This window comes from Schistocerca gregaria, chromosome 4, assembly GCF_023897955.1.
Source record: "Schistocerca gregaria isolate iqSchGreg1 chromosome 4, iqSchGreg1.2, whole genome shotgun sequence".
NCBI classification, from domain to species: Eukaryota; Metazoa; Arthropoda; class Insecta; order Orthoptera; family Acrididae; genus Schistocerca; species Schistocerca gregaria.
Genome location: NC_064923.1, coordinates 461,744,058 through 461,760,450, shown reverse-complemented (window position 1 = coordinate 461,760,450; position 16,393 = coordinate 461,744,058).

Below are 16,393 nucleotides of genomic sequence, written 5' to 3'. Positions count from 1 at the left end.
CTAACATTTAATGTAGCAGATTTTGAAACTGTCATTAAAATCGATATCTTTAGCTACAGTATTTTCGATTGACAAAACTGCCAACCTCGATAGTCATTCTTGACTCATAGCGAACCTAAGACAATTCTTAATCAGTTTGGTTTCTGAAAAACTCAACTAACATGACAGTACTGAAACACACAAAATCAAGAAAAATCGTAATGCAAAAATGAGGTTGAACCAAGAACTGTAAGAATCTCGCAGATTTCCAGTTGAGAGTCTCTTCTTTCGCAACTTTGGCAGCTTACAGAAATCTTATGAGGAGTAGAATTTCTGCAGGGAACCTATCATTGTAAATCTCAACATAAATTTCCATTTAACTTCCTACAACTGTAGGAAGTTCCGTTTTTAAGATTTTAATATAACTGCTGTTCTAAAACATCAAAAAAATCTGAAAGACCTTCCGTGGTATTGTAGCGTGTATCAAATATATATATATATATATATATATATATATATATATATATATATATATATATATATATATATATATATATATATCGTTCAAATGGCTCTGAGCACTATGGGACTCAACTGCTGAGGTCATTAGTCCCCTAGAACTTAGAACTAGTTAAACCTAACAAACCTAAGGACATCACACACATCCATGCCCGACGCAGGATGCGAACCTGCGACCGTAGCGGTCTCGGGGTTCGAGAGTGCAGTGCAGTCTTCTCTCCAGGCATCATTTTGTTCTTCTAGGTGGTTCCACCTTTTCCACACGAATGGCCGTTTCGTCACATGTGTGCTTCGAAATAGAAGTGCTTCATCAATAAGAGAATTTCCTTTGTCTTTTGAAAACAGCTTTAAACCTCTCATCTCAGTAGTAGTCATTCCGAAGCAGACTCCAAAGCTGTCTGGATACTTTAGAGCTTCGCTGATTTCTTCAAATACAGTATTCCACTAATATAAAAAACATAAAAACCCGAATTCACAAAACTCAGGCCACAAAATTTGTGAGTCTGCTCGGGTTTCAATAGTTTCCGAAGAATAAGGAAGTTTCTCAGTCTCGCACGTCAAGGTTCAGAGAAACATCTAGCAGATTTATCATCAACTTCGCAAGGTGATTCAGCAAAGATTTTCAGGAATTTTGAATCAAGGAAAAAGAAACTATCCATGCGACTAAGAGAAGACAACCCTGAACCGTTCATGATTTTCTTTATTTTACAATTTCAAATCTCTCCTTACCACAAAATAATAATAGCACGAAAGCCTACACGGTGCAACCAAATCCTTTAAAAGGTTTAGTAACTGATAGGCTACGTTAATTGTGCCTTTCGCCGACCGGAGAGGCCGAGCGGTACTAGGATTATTGAATTCACTCACAAATGTACTTTGTGTGTATAAAATGTTTTGTACCTTATTTTGTGATAAAAGGGACAGGCCAAGCCCACGAACTGTCTGGTTGCCCGCCCACTTCTGTTAGTGTCAGGAATGAAATGGCGAAATAACTCGTGAAATAGAAGCTAGCAAGTTTTCTCACTCTCTTGGAAAAGATAACTTCTGTTATAGCAACCACCCCGCCCCTTCCTACACCACCAAAGATAGGATTCTGTGCTCGGGTGTTACGTTTTCCTTTCCTCTTGCCCACGGCTCGTGGTCTCGCGGTCGCGTTCTCGCTTCCCGAGCATGGGGTCCCGGGTTCGAATACCGTCGAGGTAAGGGATTTTCACCTGCCTCGAGATGACTGGGTGTTTGTGTTGTTCTCATCATTTCATCATCATTCATGAAAGTGGTGAGATTGGACTGAGCAAAGGTTGGGAATTTGTACGGGTGCTGATAACCGCGCAGAGGAGCGCCCCACAAACCCAAACATCATCCGCTGACTGTCAATAACCGTATCTTATTTCTCTTGGACCTCTGTCACTGGAGATTTAGTCTCGTGAAAGGGTTGGCATACATCATGTATGCTGACCAGTCAATGACTCAGACCACTGACAATCGGTTTGCCTCCGCACAATCCGAACCTCCAACCTGGCCGCCCCGTCAAAGTTTCTTTTCTGGGACCATATCCAGAGAACCTTGGTACAGCATTCATCTGGTCTTTGAGGGTACAGTCTTGAATCACAAGATGCTTACAACCACTACCTCTTACTCTCGTTGTCCATTTGCATGCATGACGTGCGCTGCAACCATTGGTGCTACTTTCACGGCTATTTCCCAGGTTTTCACTCGAACTTACATGACCGATAAAAGTTTGAAATATACTTGGGAGTCTTTTCCTGTATATTGCTAACATCAAGGGATGGTCCTTCTTCTGACGGAACATCTTCTCCTTGCGTTTAGCGGTGTAGCAGATGTAATAGAACATTATGGCAAGGAATCCACAGCCTCCCATAAACTATAATCTATGGGTAATATTATCGTCATTGTTTCCAAACAACTGATAGGTCAAGCTTAATTCTTCTCGTATTTGCTTCTTGGAGCCTTCACCGTCTGCACTGAAAGCAGAAGGTGATGTTCCTGTACAACTAAGATTAATTACGTCTGTATTACTTTTGTTCGACATTACTAATATTTCCCGACCTACCAGTGTTTTAAACGTTTTCACTGCGTTATATAGGGGAGCTCCTAATGAAGTTGGTTGTTACTAATACGATGATGCTACTGATCGTCATCCATTGCTGCTGCCTTAAACGCATATTGCACGATCAGAACCTGCATTTATTCAAATTTCATTTCACAAGGTCTGAAACTTTGAAGAGAACTTCGTCACAACGAAAATAATAGCGTTGAAATATTGATATTTCTCTCACGGTTACGCATCACTTCATTACTAACGGACCAATAGTTACTGATCGTGCCGATTTTACCGCCGCTCCCTACAGTAAGATAATTTCTCTTTCTTGCCTTGCTAATCACCTAAGACCAATATCATTTGATTATTCACCAAAGTGGAAGAGAAGTTGTACAGAGAGCACCTTTAAACGTAGTTTGGGGAACGTTTTAAGGTCTGGCACTACTTTTCTTGGCCAAATTGGTACCACAGTTTTCGGTTCTTACAGACCTCGTAGCGAACAAAATTCAACAGAAATCCCACATGAACGCCAGACTCGGAAGCAACTACACCTGCTGAAGACTACCTCATCACGCCACCTACACATTCTTTCCAGTGTCAGACCGGCATTTGTCTCCATAACAATGTCTAAGCACATCGTACATCCACGGCTGGAGGTTTAGACGGTCTCTCCGTCTCTCCAGCACAGTGATTCGAGCTGCATTATGGAATGGTCGACTCTATCTACTGAGAGAGTCCCCTTTAGGGTCCTCTGGCTACCTTTGGCCAGTAAGGGTCTTCTGCTAGACAGTGAAGGAAACGTTCTAGTCGGCCGCGGTGGTCTCGCGGTTCTAGGTGCGCAGTCCGGAACCGTGCGACTGCTACGGTCGCAGGTTCGAATCCTGCCTCGGGCACGGATTTGTGTGATGTCCTTAGGTTAGTTAGGTTTAAGTAGTTCTAAGTTCTAGGGGACTGATGACTATAGCAGGTGAGTCCCATGGTGCTCAGAGCCATTTGAACCATTTTTGAAACGTTCTAGAACCTTCAGTACCATTGAACGAGAAGGGTGCCCTTGGTGCTCAACGACTGACACACCATTTTACCATTTCTCGCCATAACGGTATCGATTCTTCTTAAATGTCTAGGTTCCAGGGAGAAGGGATATTGATACCCTCTCCGATACCAACAGCGCCAATAACGATATGGTTTCCCAATTTCACCAGCTATAAATAAGCGAAAGCAACCAGTAAGTCGCGTTTCTACAGTAACTAGAAACGTAGGGTGAGGCAGCAACCTCGCCCTGAGTACAATGCCCCCATATTGTGATAACCTCGGCCTCTACATCTGCTCTACGTACTTCATCCTGATACTATTCGAACAGGATTTTACTACAACTATTTGTATGAATGATTTTAATGAATTAAAAATTGGTGCTGTCTGGACACCTTCATCTATCCTGTGGATGACTAGCCTCTTCAACGGTCATCAGAATCAAATCACTAATATGTGCTATGTAGATACCGCTACAACAGTCAGTAAGGGCTTAGAAATCCCGCCATTGGTCAAACGAATCTTAGAGAAATGGGCGCCTGGACAGACGGCCGCAGTATATGATGGCACTCACGATTTGGAGGGGGCAACTACAGAAAAAAAACCACATGATGCGTTACATTTCAATTTTCACAAGGGTGTCATTCAGGCTGTTGTTAAAAACATTGTCTTGTGAGAGAAACAGAATGAAATGGCATCCTGTATACCGTCGCGTCTTCCATATAGCAACGCACAACTACCCCTACATTCAGCCAGACAAGTTTCTCATCGTTTTAAAACACTTTTTGAAACTAAAATAAACGCACTCTCATAGATGGTTTGAAAAGAGTGTAGATGCATGCGCTACTTAAGAATTGGCACAAAGATAACTTGGGACCACTGTTCCAATGACCATGTACTGTGTTCTTGTCACCAGGGTTTACGGCTCTCTTGTGACCAGGGGTCAGTGGAATGCACCTTGCAGGTCTCTGGGCGAATAAACCATGTCTGTTCTTTCGTCTGAGGAATGTGTCTGGAAACAAATGTCCCAGTGGCTGCAGTAAGGTACCGAGAAGGCTGCCTACAGTACTCCGTTGCAGTGTGCGGACACTGATGGTGAGATATCGGTCTTCTTGTGGTGTTGTACACTGTGGCCGTCCCGAACTGTAGCGCCTGGGCGCGTTTCTTGTCTTATGGAACAGTCACCACAATCTTGAGATCGATCACACTTTGTGGCACGTGGAGGGCCTGTGGTACGGCCTGCTGTGTTTGACCAGCCTCCAGTCACCGTAGTATTCAAACCCTTATAACGTCATCAATGTGTGTTCTCTCAGCCGTTTTCACACAGTCGCCAATAGCACGTCTGAAAACATCTGCACACTTACTTGCTGCACTGTACTCTGATATGCACCAACACACCTCTGCGTATGTGGACTGCTGCCAGCGCGACCGTGCGACGACCGCAGGTCAAATGCACCCATGGTCATACCCTGAGGTGTATTAAACCCGCAAACGCCCCACCAGAATGTTGTTCCATCATGTATCGGCATTCTTCTTCATTAATTAGCATGAGTGTAGTACTTATTGAATAATGTATCAAGCATGTCACTAGCATTGTGTTGCTGTCTCTGCTCCAAAACTGTAGTCACTACCTTTTAATGGAATTAATATATTTTTCAGTGCCTGCTGTCAGACTTATGATCGACAATTATTTGTAGGAAACACAAAGTAAAATACAATAGTCAATCCTTGTGTAAAAAGTGAAACATTATGTATATATAATACGTTATCTGAAAGTAGGCAATTGTAATACAGCATACAATCCCCATTTCATTCATCTATAAACAAAAGCAGAAAACTAAAAAACTAAAGTGATTTCTTCTGACCCATTTGCCCTACGTGACTTCATGTTGAGAAGATGTCTTTAGTGAGATCTCAGGCGTCTTACATACAGACGCTAGAGGAGTTATCATTTAAGCAGTACATGTGTGGGAAGTTTTCATCTACATCTACATCTACATTTATACTCCGCAATCCACTGAACGGTGTGTGGCGGAGGGCACTTTACGTGCCACTGTCATTACCTCCCTTTCCTGTTGCAGTCGCGTATGGTTCGCGGGAAGAACGGCTGCCGGAAATCCTCCGTGCGAGCTCGAATCTCTCTAATTTTACATTCGTGATCTCTTCAGGAGGTATAAGTAGGGGGAAGCAATGTATTCGATACCTCATTTAGAAACGCACCCCCTCGAAACCTGCACAGCAAGGCAAATGCCGGGATGGTTCCTTTGAAAGGGCATGGCTGACTTCCTTTCCCATCCTTCCCTAATTCGCTGAGACCGATGATCTCGCTGACTGGCCTCTTTCCCCAAACAACCCAACAACCCAACCCCGGACAGCAAGCTACACTCAAATGCAGAGCGCCTCTCTTGCCGAGTCTGCCATTTTAGTTTGCTAAACATCTCCATAAAGCTATCACGCTTTCCAAATAATCTTGTGACAAAGCGCGCCGCTCTTCTTTAGATCTGCTCTATCTCCTCTGTCAACCCGACCTGGCACGGATCCCACACTCATAAGCAGTTCTGTAGCAACTGATTGGATGGTAAGGGATACTTATGTATGCGGCCGGACATGGCTGCTTGTCCTGTTCCATAGGTTGCCCCTCAATCTACAAGATCCCGGAGGTCGCAGAGGATGGGCTTACTGGTAGTTGGGTGCTCCAACGTCAGGCGCGTAATGGAGCCCCTTACAGACATGGCTGCAACGGAGGGGAAGGAAACCAGAGTGGACTCCGTGTGCGTACCGGAGGGAGTTATTCCAGATGTGGAAAGGGTCCTTCCGGATGCTATGAAGGGTACAGGAAGCACCCATCTGCAGGTGGTTGCTCATGTCGGCACCAAAGATGTGTGTCGCTATGGATACGGAGGAAATCCTCCCTGGCTTCCGGTGGCTATCTGATTTAGTGAAGACTGCCAGTCTCTCTAGTGGGGTGAAAAGAAGAGCTCACCATCTGCAGCATCGTCAACAGGACTGACAGCGTATCTTCGGTACAGAGCCAAGTGGAGGGTCTGAATCAGAGGCAGAGACGGTTCTGCGACCGGGTGTGCTGCATATTTCTTGACTTTCGCTATAGGGCGGTGGGGTTTCGGGTTCCGTTGGATAGGTCAGAAGTCCACTTCACACAGCAGGCTGCTACACGGGTAGCAGGTGTTGTGTGGAGTGGAGTGGGCGGTTTTTTAAGTTAGATGGCCTCGGGCAAGTACAGATAGGGCAACAGCCTCAAAGGGTGCGGAGCAAAGTCAGGACATGCGGGGACCAAGCATCAGTCGGTATTGTAACTGTAAACTGTCGAAGCTGCATTGGTAAAGAACCGGAACTTCAAGCGCTGATAGAAAGCACCCAAGCTGAATTCGTTATAGGTACAGAAAGCTGTCTGAAGCCAGAGATCAATTCAGCCGAAATTTTTACAAAGGCACAGACGGTGTTTAGAAAGGATAGATTGCATGCAACCGGTGTTGGCATGTTTGTCTCTGTTAGTAGTAGTTTATCCTGTAGTGAAATAGAAGTGGATAGTTCCTGTTAATTACTATGGGTGGTGGTTATACTCAACAACCGAGCTAGGTTAATAATTGGCTACTTTTACCGACCCCCCAGACTCAGCAGCATTAGTGACAGAACAACTGAGAGAAAATCTGGAATACATTTCACTTAAATTTCCTTCGCATGTATAGTCTTAGCCGGAGATTTCAATTTCCCAGATATCGACTGGGTGGTATGGACAGAACATCGAGTGACATTATACTGAGAGCACTATCCGAAAATTACCTCGAGCAATTAAACAGAGAAACGACTCGTGGAGATAACATCGTGGACCTACTGATAACAAACAGACCCGAACTTTTCGACTCTGTAAGCGCAGAACAGGGAATCAGTGATCATAAGGTCGTTGCAGCATCCCTGAATATGGAGGTAAATAGGAATATTAAAAGAGGGAGGAAGGTTTATCTGTTTAGCAAGAGTAATAGAAGGCAGATTTCAGACTACCTAACAGATCAAAACGAAAATTTCTGTTCTGACACTGACAATGTTGACTGTTTATGGAAAAAGTTCAAGGCAATCGGAAAGAACACTGGTAGCCGTTACTTCTGTAAAATATGTGGGAGTATGCGTGCGGAACGATTTCAAGTGGAATGATCATATAAAATTAACTGTTGGTAAGGCGAATGGAACGTTGAGATTCATTTTGACAGTCCTTAGAAAATGTAGTCCATCAACAAAGGAGGTGGCTTACAAAACACTCGTTCAACCTATACTTGAGTATTGCTCATCAATGTGGGATCCGTACCAGGTCGGGTTGACAGAGGAGGTAGAGAAGATCCAAAGAAGAGCGGCGCGTTTCGTCACAGGGTTATTTGGTAATCGTGATAGCGTTACGGAGATGTTTTGCAAACTCAAGTGGCAGACTCTGCAAGAGAGGCGCTCTGCATCGCGGTGTAGCTTGCTGTCCATGTTTCTAGAGGGTGCATTTCTGAGGTATCCAATTTATTTCTTCCCCCTACTTATACTTCCCGAGGAGTACTGCTGAAGCGTTTGGGATCCCTATCAGGTCAAACTGAGGGAGTACATAGAAGAAATTTCAGAAGCGGGCTGCTAGATTTGTTACTGGTAGGTTTGATCATCACGCGAGTATTAGGGAAATGCTTCAGGAACTCGGGTGGGAGTCTCTAGAGGAAAGGAGACGCTCTTTCCGTGAATCGCTACTGACGAAATTTAGAGATCCAGCATTTGAGGCTGACTGCAGTACAGTTTTACTGGCGCCAACTTATATTTCCCGGAAAGACCACAAAGATAAGATAAGAGAGACTAGGGCTCGTAGAGAGGCTTATAGGCAGTCATTTTTCCCTCGTGTTTGGGAGTGGAACAGGGGGATGGATATGCTAGTTGTGGCACGAGTTACCCTCCGCCACGCACCGTATGGTGGATTGCGGAGTATGTATGTAGATGTAGATGTAGATGCCGAGATCACGAATGTAAAATTAGAGAGATTCCAGCGCGCACGGAGGCTTTCCGACAGTCGTTCTTCTCGCAAACCATACGCGACTGCAACAGGAAAGGGATGTAATGACAGTGGCACGTAAAGTGCCCTCCGCCACACACCATTGGGTGGCTTGCAGAATATAAATGTAGATGTAGATTGTAGATTAAAAATGCGTTTTAGACAGGTGCGTGCCGACTAAAACTGTGCGGGATGGGAAAAACCCACCGTCGTTCAACAACAAAGTTAGAAACTACTGCGAAAGCAAAAAGAGCTTCACTGCAAATTGAAACCCAGCCAAAACCTCTCAGACAAACAGAAGCTAAACGATGTCAACGTTAGCGTAAGGAGGGCTATACGTGAAGCGTTCAGTGAATTCGAAAGTAAAATTCTATGTACCGACTTGACAGAAAATCCTAGGAAGTCCTGGTCTTACGTTAAATCAGTAAGTCGATCGAAACAGAATATCCAGACACTCTGGGATGATAATGGCATTGAAACAGAGGATGACACGCTTAAAGCTGAAATACTGAACACCTTTTTCCAAAGCTGTTTCACAGAGGAAGACTGCACGGCATTTCCTTCTCTGAATCGTCGCACGAACGAGGAAATTGGTGACATCGAAATAAGTGTCAAAGGAATAGAAAAGCAACTGAAATCACTCAATAGAGGAAAGTCCACTGGGCCTGACGGGTACCAATTCGATTCTACACAGAGTACGCGAACGAACTTGCCCCCTTCTAACATCCGTCTACCGCAAGTCTCTAGAGGAACCGAAGGTTCCAAATGATTGGAAAAGAGCACAGGTAGTTCCAGTTTTCATGAAAGGTCGTCGAGCAGATGCGCAAAACTATAGGCCTACATCTCTGACATCGCTCTGTTGTAGAATTTTAGAACATGTTTTTTTGCTCGCGTATCATGTCATTTCTGGAAATCCAGAATCTACTCTGTAGGAATCGATATGGATTCCGGAAACAGCGATCGTGTGAGACCCAACTCGCTTTATTTGTTCATGAGACCCAGAAAATATCAGATACAGCTCCCAGATAGATGCCATTTTCCTTGACTTCAGGAAAGCGTTGGACACATTTCCGCACTGTCGCCTGATAAACAAAGTAAGTGCTTATGAAATATTAGATTATCGGTGTGGCTGGATTTAAAAGTTTTTAGCAAACAGAACACAGCATGTTGACCTCAATGGAGAGACGTCTACAGACGTTAAAGTAACCTCTGGCGTGCCACAGTGGAGTGTTATGGGACCATTGCTTTTGACAATATATGGGAATGACCTAGTAGATAGTGTCGGAAGTACCATGCCGCTTTTCGCGGATGATGCTGTAGTATACAGAGAAGTTGTAGCATTTGAAAATTGCAGCGAAATCCAGGAAGACGTAACTGGGGAGTGTATACGAAGCTACTTACATACATTTAAATTAAAAATCCGTTATTGTAGTATCATATATATTCTTTGTTCACAAGCTCTTTTGTTACACTCCAAGGAAAACCATTGTCATTGAAGCCTCATCTTCATAGTCAGTATGTGATACGTGGAGTACATTATTGAATAGAAAGGTTTTTTCACTTACCCCGCACATGTGCCTGTACCTGAATACTAGCTTGGGTGCAAAATACTCTGACTGTAAACAATCGCTGTTATACTAATACCCCAAACTATCTGTTACTATGTTGCCTTTTATTATGAATATTAGATTCATTTTCTAACCCAGTCTATAAAACCCCACATAATATCCAGATGCATTAGTAGAACCTGTATACAGAGATTAATTTATGGACAGAGCGATTCTGCAATGTGTAATGCAGACCCAAATAGTGGGGCTGGACAGCTCTCATAGTTGAAGTGTGAAATAGTGTGGACCATGCTGCAGGCTTGTCCGCTAATCGGACCTCCTATGGAATCCGTGCCTCCTGAAAACTGGCTTCGTGATTAATAAAAGGAGTACAGGATGCAATTGTGTTCGAGACTCACCAGCAATCTCGTGATAAAGACTTTGAATTTTTAGGCTCTTTCTCTCCACAATTCAGAATCGACCACATTGCATATATGTATCATTCATGGAGTAACACACGTGTTCAGAGCATCTAAAATATTTTCAGTAGGTATACAATTGTCAGTCGATTACTGCTGGGCAATACACATAATTACCACAGTTAAAAATGTTCACACATACACATGCTGAATGGTTATTTCCGATAAGGAAAGGGGTACTATAACATGAGCGATAGCTTCTGTACACTGAGAAAAGATCATTGCACACTTCTGTTTCCTGTAATTGCAACTAGTCCTGTGCAATTGCGTATATCGTACAAGTGTATGACATGTCATAGCACGGTATGAATATCATGTACACAACATGCATACACTCCATCTGTTCATGCAGGGCGACCTATTGCCCATAGTACCTGACCAGTTTTGAATGTTTGGTACTATTTGGCGTTCCTTGAAGTCGTGACTACATGATAATGTAAAGACTGCAACAACTCACTCAAAAATTTACATGACAAATCTTCATGCAGGTTCAATGCATTACATGCCAAGCCCAGTGTTACACTAACTACCTACTGAGCTAAACTGTACAAGGTATCCATGATGGTATTCATTTCTACTACTGACGAAGCATGCACATTCAGTATCTATAGCAGTATTACTCAAAAGTGTTTGTTGTATGCATCGAGCCACTACTGCAGAAATCTAATGCCTATGTCTGTCTCCCAACTAACCATAATTTCCTATACTTATGCATATTTGTAAACGTTAATGACTGTGTGTTACATCTGGAGATAACCAGATGTATGCCACCACCATGTACAGTCGTATCCTCTTTGATCCAATACCTGAGCATGTTGTAGCATGTCCTTAACAGTGGTTTCGGCATGCTGTTAGAAAGCTCCAGCATGCCTCTTCCAAAGAAATATAATGCTCACATCCATCTCCTAGCTAACTGCAATTTCCAGTATTTACCCATCATGTTGTGCATTGCATTATTCACCATACCACTGACAGCTCGATACTGGTCACCGCTGCATCATGTCATGTCATGCACATAATTTATTGTTACATTTGCTAAGGAGTATTTGTATGAACTGTGGTGATGTGAGTGATTTAAAACTGCTGTGTTTCAATAAAAATCACTAATTTATTTATTTGTCATCAAGTTTAAAAGCAACAGTACATTTTTTCATATGCATTCATAAGTGTATCACATGGAGTGTTCAAAGTATGAAATGCAGGATATTTATTATCTTCTAGATTTTCTACTGCAGCATGTTCATATATGGCTCCAACACAAGTCACTCCTTCACATCCAAATAATTATGTGTTTGTATGGTTGAGTATCTTACCATAACTGGGTAGTGAATATTAGATTCGTTCCAGAGCAAACCATGGAGTTTACGGGTCAACCATAGTTCACTTCTTTGACACCTAAAAATGCTCTTTGTGATGACAGATTAATGCAGAAAATTTTAACAATACCTCCTTTCCCTCCCCCACCCCCCACCCCCACGCCGCCCCAAATGTTATGAAACCAATGTTTATCGCCATAAATTCCCCATTCTCATCATGAAATCCTTCAAACGATTTCAATTCCTTTTTATAGAGCTGTTTGTATTAGCACATTGAGTGATGGATAATTAGTTACCTTATTTTTAACTATTAATGAATATGTAGCTGTGCCTGCTGGGAAATTTTCTTTAGCCTGATACTCCATATATTCAACAGGTTCAATTTTAACAAATTCATTTTGTTTTGCATAGTCAATTGTGACAGCTGCACAGTTTCTTGGATCATCTCACACTTGACAAACCACACCCATCTTTATTACCTTCCTAGGATGAACTTTAGAATTTCGAATACATGTCATCTACTAAATTGTAAAAGCTTGGGTCAGAAATCTGTTGTAAACTGTTATACAGTTATGTTTCACATTCGTCTGTTTATACTAATTTCCCTTTCAGGTATGGAAAGCTATTACATGGAAGTGTTATAGCGTCTTGGTGTTAAATAACTATTCCCTGATCATTGTTACTAAACATTATCAAAGTATAAGACATATGTGAGAAATACTTACACTCTGTAACTCAGTCATCATATTCTACATGCAAAATCATGTAAAGTAACTTCATGATTATTATTGTGGTTGTTGTTGTTGTTGTGTTGCTTCAAATGTATAGATTTAAGGAAGTTGCAGGTAGTCTCTGTTAGCATGCTAAGGTTTGTATTGTCATACACCAACTCTTAAGTAAGTTGTAATTAATCTGAGAAATATAGAACACATTGGTCGAGCTATGTGTACCAAAATAGATCAATTTCTTATACAATCTTGTTTTTCATAGTATATGTCATTAAAAATGAAGACTGAATTCAGTTTCAAGGGAGACGGATTATTAGATTTTAGCATATTTGAAATACCTGGTCTCTTCTGCATGAAACATAAATACGACAACTGTTTAATGAGATATGGTTTTCCTGACCCACAGTCTTTGCCCGAATGATCCTGACACTTGGTGCAAGTACAGGAGAAGTGCCAGATATGACTACAAACATTCATTATCTGCATTGGTAATGAATTAAATTAAACCCATATTTAGAGACCTTTGTAAAGATACCTTCTTGAAGAAATGTGTTCATGGGAAAACCAGAAATTTAAATGAATGTGTGAAGTCTGTCATTAGGAACTGGTTACTGAAAACTGTATATGTTCCACTTACATTCCTCAAATGTAGTATTTATTATGCTATTTTATACTTCAGTGATGGTGTAATTAGAAAATTGGATGTTTTGGAAATATTGGGCATAAAATCTAGTGGAAATACTGCAAAATTTTTGGTGCAAATAGATAAAGAGCGAATTGGAGAAGCAGATATTGCTAATTTAAAATGTACAAAAGAAGCCAGACAGAAAAGAAGAGGGACCAAGAGAAGAAAAGATCAACATGATTCAGATGATGCTTAGTATGGTGCTGGAAAATATTTGTGGTAAGGAATTCTCATCACTAACTATACTAGAATTGCAATATTGAACATTAAATAGATTTTTCTCAAAACTACATTTCTTTTTACTTTCAGGTACCATTATATGATTCACTAATGGCGTTAGAAACATGAAATTTGGTCTGTTTGTACTGCAGATGGTAATATGTTATTACAAGTAAAGTGAGAACCACCAAATAATGAGAAACTGTTTTATAACAATTAATGTACAAAAAAGTTCAATTTTACTAGTTAAAGAATGCAATTTTTTTCTTCAAAACCGTAAGAGGTATTATGTTCATTTTAATTGTAAGTCGAGTTATATATGTTATATACATATGCAGCAAAAAATTCATTGTTTTATCATTTGTAGTTCTTTTGAAAACTGTACCTATTCCAAAGTGAAATAGCATTGGCACAATAGGGATAAAAATTGCCTTCCATCTCCCCTTCACTTTGTCTGTGTGATGTATAATTTTATATTGACAAATTTTCGGTGCCTACAGTGTCAAGTCTTTCAGCGTCACACAAATTTTTATTTTTTAAGGGAATCAATTAAGATTATTTCCATCGGTTAGCGTCTCAAATTTCTCCCTCATATCACAAAATTGTCAGCTGATGTAGTACTAACTGAAAAAATAAATTCCTTTTAAAGCACAGTTTCGTATATAATTTACATTCAAAACCTTACAGCTGTGTCACAGAACAAACCTTATAGCGAGAATACTTTACATAAGGTTGAGGGAAGAAATGCTTCCGATAATTATTGCAGTATTTAAAGAACATCAAAATATGAACAGTCTGAAATGAACAGACAGTACAAGAGACTATGTTAATAAATTCAACTGTAAAAAGCTAAGGAGCATATTATTAGAAAAATGAGAAATATGCAAAAGTGAAATGCCAAAATGAGCAATTCTCAATTGGGAGTAAATAAAACAATCAGAATGGCTGAAAGAGAGCTCAATAATATGAGCGATAAACGAATAAGAGCAATTAAGCAAATAAGAGAATAGCAAAAATGAGATGCCAACAAAATGAGAGCTGGCCGAATTCCGTCGGCACTTATATGGGGGTTGCGCTCGTGGCGCCACCTCGCGGCCCGTACGCAACACGCCTGTCAGCGATCGCAGTGCACTCTTAGCGCTCGTGGCGGCGTCTAGCGGCCGGTACGCAAGTTGTGCGATTGTTGTCGCAGGTCGACCCTCAATGTAGTATGTTACATCTAGTAGTTATACAGATGTGTTGTTAGTACATTCATTATAGTTACATCATCAACACCTGTGTTTGCTGTTTTTTATAGTTGATGGGCCTACTTGGGTTTGAATTGTGTTTTTGAAAATATATAAACATGTATAAAGTGGAGTCCATCTGAACAGATTAATAGTGTCATGATAACATTCCTTTTTCCTTAAACTGAAGGACCTACATCTTTGCACACATATTGTTGAGTTGAAAAGACCGATTTCTATTCAACTTTTTTTAATAGTGTCACATGACCAATTGATCACTTTAACTGCTTTGAAAAGATGTTGCTTCTTCCATAATGGCCTGCTACTGCATACAGGATTAAATTACTATGTAGTGTATTTTATAGGGAAAAGGACTAGAAAGTGCTTATGTTAATCTAAGCCCTTGTACATGTATTCAGTTATATAAACTGTTTTCAATCAAATCTTAATATCATTACAGTACCCAGAATGTTAGGTTCATGCAGAATATGATGTGTTAATACACAATAGCTATCATAACATCTAGTTGTATGTTCTTCTATTGGTTGAAATTTACTTGAGCTACCTCACTCACAACTTCCATTAAATTTTCGTACATGTTGTACTTTCCACACACTTATGCCAGCTGATTCTTTGGTGAACACCTCTTTGTTCATCATAATTTGCATATATCAAATATTTAAGTCTTTGTTGTTACAAAGGTATTCTTTCATTACTTTCACAGATTGAATAAAGTACACTGATAATTTCACTACAAGAGTTTGCATACTTTGTAAAAACATGGCTGAAAACTTCATTGACTTTTCACACAGTTGGCTCAGCTTTTACCTCTTTTATGTTCGCTATCTTTTACAGTATTGTTGGTTTGCAAGCACAACCACTGGATTGAAACACTGGTCTGAATGCATTCCTATAATAAACACGTTTCAAGTTAGTTTGATTCAATTACTATGTAGGATCGTGTATAGCAGTACTCCTGCAACTAGAGGAGCAGACATCTTTACCAGGAAAAGTTCCAGAATGCACTTGCCAGGAGAATAACAATTATGAGTTCTATTTATAGTTCAATTAAAATATTAGTTGACTGTATATACAAATGCAAAACCTATAAGATGGTGGCTGTATATAGGATGGACTTGACACAGATCATTGCATGTTGTCTCCTACAGAACAAGATTTCTCTTAGGGGTTAATAATTATTTAACACACAGAATCCCTTCCACAGTCATACAGGTGGTGAGGGAGGGGGTGGTGGGACTTGTGCGGCAGTTGTACACATGGTGTGACCTGTTGAGGGTAGTGGGGGTTGCATGTAGGTGTTCCTACAATTTCTGCATTTGTGTTAGAGATTTTAGAGAAATTTCGCTTAAATCTGATGACATTTAAGAAATACCTGGTAGCAGTGGAACATTGAACCTGTTGACTAAAATCTGTGCACAATCTAGTGACATTAGAAGCTAGGGACTTGGTTTGTCTTAGGAGAGCTGGATGGATGTGGAAGTGGCGATGGGGTTGGCGGTGGTGAGGGTAGTGTGGTTGACATGATGATTGGCTGGATGTGAAAGCAGGTCTAGG